The following is a 3,883-nucleotide window of genomic DNA, read 5'->3' on the forward strand; positions in this document are numbered from 1 at the left end:
ACTGATAAGACCCTAGATCAGGCTTCCTAATCCTTGAATTGACCTCACAGCTGCAGAGAAACTGGTATTTTTTTTCCCTTAAGCTGTTGGTACTTGCTGCAGTAGCCCTGGAATTTCAATTTCTAATGTCCTTCTAACTCCATTCTGCCACATCTTTGAATGCCCAAATGACAGTAAAATTTCATCTATGTAGTGCCACGCGTTCAATCCTTTTGTTTGAAATTTGTGTCACGGTTAGATAGGGTGGTTAAGAAGGTTTTTAGCATACTTGTCTTCATTGCTCAGACCTTTGAATATAGAGGTTGGGACATCATATTGAGGTTGTATAGGATGTTGGTGGTGTCTTTTCTGGAATGCTGCGTGCAGTTCTGATCACCCTGCTATAGTAAAAATATTACTGAATTGGAGAGGGCTCAGAAAAGATTTACCAGGATGTTGCTGGGAATGGAGGACTTGAGTTAATTAGATTTTTTTCAGGAGCATAGGAAATTGAAGGTGACCTTATGGAGGGGTTTATAAAATCATGAGTGGCATAGATAAGGTGAATAACAAAGGTCTTTTTCCTACGATGGGGGAGTTCAAAACTAGGGGGCATATTTTTAAGGCAAGAGGAGAAAGTTTTAAAAAGAACATGAGGGGCAACATTTTTACACAGCAAATAGTTTGCATGTGGAATGAACTGCCAGAGGAAGTGATGGATGTAGGTATTGTTCACCATTTAAAATACATTTGAATAAGTACATGAATGGGAAAGGTTTGGAGGTATATGGGCCAAGTGCAGACATGTGGGACTAGATTAGTTTGGGAACATGGATGGCATGGATTAGTCAGATCAAAGGGTCTGTTTCCATGCTGTATGTCTATGACTATATCTCCAATGAACCGTTGTCTTATGATATTATGAGAAAGAAATGTTAATTTTAAGACCTATTTCACAGCTTTAGATGGAGGACGTTTGGCAGCCAATTTGTACATGGCACAAACCCACAACAGCAGCGGGGTGTTAGTTGAGGGATAAATATTAGCTAGGAGCACCAGGGATACTTCCTATACTTTTTGTCAAAATAATACCATGGGACTTTGAAATCTAGGAGAGATAGCAGACGACTCTTCAGTTTAACATCTAACCTAAGAGACAGCACTTTTGACAATGTAACACTTCCTTTGCACTACATGCAAATATCAAAGTTTACCGTGCTCAAGTTTCTGGAATGGGATTTAAAACTATGACTTTCTTGTTTAGAGGCAAGAAGTAAGATTTTTGCTCATAAAATATTTATTTCACCATGAGGAACGACAAAGGAAGTCTAAATCTGGATGCATAAACAGGCCAAACATCAGCATGCAATTTTCATTGTTCCGTTTCACTATGTAACATTCTGCCGGGAATTCTTTGTTTAAAATGTAGAAATACTACAGAAGCAGTGACACAAGACACATGAACAGGATAGCTTAGTGTTGAGCCCACTTAAGAAGTAAATTACTGAGTAATGTCAGTGGTCTGACTCAGCATTTTCAATTTATTTTATTTATACAACATGTGGCATTATGGAGTGCTTATCTAATTCGAGAAAATTGTATTTGCAAAACTCATTCCTTTTAAGAACCAAAACCATCACTCTGCAAGGGTTTTTGTGAGCTTATGAGCCTTGTCTTGAGTGCATTTGTGTGAACAGCATTGCTAACTGGGAATCATGTATGATCTGTTGATGGAGTAGGTGCATTGGTTTTAATGTTTTAAACTTACCGAGCTTCTGAAACAGTCCCAACAGATTGGGAAATTGTTCATTTGAAGCTGGTAGTCAAGAAAAAGCTGAAGCAGAAAACAAGGATGGAATCTTATCATTTTGAGGCTAAGTGTAGATGTGGACCTAAAAGTGGAGGCACTTTTGCTTGATGGCGGGGAAGGTTTTCTTCTGCAATTACATTTTTCTCCACACATTGCATACTCAGATATGGTAAAAGAATCAAATTTTGCTCAGCTACCTCTGCCCCCATCTTGACCTCCTGGGCTGTAAACTGCACAGACAGCACTGTACTCCCTGTGGTAGAGGAGCATACACCTGGTCGTACAGATAGCAGAGACCTGAAAAAAAAATGGTGCTACGGTTCAGCAGTGTCTCCCAAGGAATTCTATTGAAGGCTGTCCAAGAGAGAAAGGAAATACAGAGGTAGCAACAAGAAGCCAACCTATCTGATGACTGTAGCCTGGATAGAGATTGCTGTGAAGGTCAGCACCCTTGGATATCTTAAGAGTGCCTAAATCTAGTGGCATAAACAAATGAATGCCTTACTGCTCTCCATTTAAGAAGGATTCCTACCTTTTGGGTGCCTTCCTTCCAGACCAACTAGCCATTTGGATACAGAACTGGCTCAAAGGTAGAAGACAGAGGGTGGTAGTGGAGGGTTGTTTTTCAGATTGGGTATATATGCGTACATATAACACAACGCTTTATTGATTTCTGTCAACTCTAGCTCTTTGATGACACTGAACTGTCTTTCAGTCATAGAGGTCTACAGCATGGAAACGGACTCTTCGGTCCAACTCATCCATGCTGACCAGATATCCTAAATTAATCAAGTCCTATTTGCCAGCGTTTGGCCCATATCTTTCTAAACCCTTCCTATTCATTAACCCATTCAAATGCCTTTTAAATGTAATTGTACCAACTTCCAAAGCTTGCTCTGGCAGTTCATTCCATACACGTACATCCTCTGCATGAAAAAGTTGCCTCTCAGGTCCCTTTAAATCTCTCTCCTCTCACGTTAAACCTATGCCCTTTTGGATTCCCCTACCATGGGGAAAAGATCTTGACTATTCACCCTATCCATGTCCCTCATGATATTATAAACTCTGTAATGTCATCCCTCAGCCTCTGATGGTCCAGGGATTATGGCCCCGCCTATTCAGCCTCTTCCTATAGCTCAAACCCTCCAACCCTGGCAACATCCTTATAAATCTTTTCTGAACCCTTTCAAGTTTCACAACACCCTTCCTACAGCAGGGAGACCAAAATTAAACGTAGTATTCCAAAAGTGACCTAACCAATGTCCTGTACAGCCGCAACATGAACATCCAACTCCTATTCTCAATGCACTGACCAACAAAGGCAAATATACACCTTCTTCAATGTCCTATCAACCCATGACTCCACTTTCAAGAAACTAAGTTTCTTTGTTTGGCAGCACTCCCCAGGACCTTACCATTAAATGTATATGTCCTGCGTAGTATTCCAAAAGTGACCTAACCAATGTCCTGTACAGCCGCAACATGAACATCCAACTCCTATTCTCAATGCACTGACCAACAAAGGCAAATATACACCTTCTTCAATGTCCTATCAACCCATGACTCCACTTTCAAGAAACTAAGTTTCTTTGTTTGGCAGCACTCCCCAGGACCTTACCATTAAATGTATATGTCCTGCCCTACCAAAATGTAGTACCTCATATTTATCTAGATTAAACGCCATTGGAAGACTTTAACTCCTAACTTACCCTATACCACATTTTTTTGACTCTTAACACACACAGTCAAAGCTTCTGGGATTGGTGTTCTATCTATCTATCAATGCAAGCAAAATGTTCATGTTTATGCTAATGCCTCCTCATTGTTCTTTAAGCAGAAGAAGTACATACACAACCAGTGCAACATGCTTAGGTGATGCCTGACATAAGATTGCTCAACCTCATCAAGGAACACGGTGCTGAGCTGACAGATGGTCCAGAGAAACATGTCTATGCTGAGGGGCTGATTGGATATCTGTCTAGTGAGAAAGTTTCCAAGCAGCCATTGTCAACTGCATACCAAATGCCATTATCGAAATGAAATCTGGGGAAAGATGATGGTTCACAACACCAACAAATCATTGTTTTTCTAACT

The sequence above is a fragment of the Chiloscyllium plagiosum genome, chromosome 30 (assembly GCF_004010195.1).
Source record: "Chiloscyllium plagiosum isolate BGI_BamShark_2017 chromosome 30, ASM401019v2, whole genome shotgun sequence".
Taxonomy (NCBI): Eukaryota; Metazoa; Chordata; class Chondrichthyes; order Orectolobiformes; family Hemiscylliidae; genus Chiloscyllium; species Chiloscyllium plagiosum.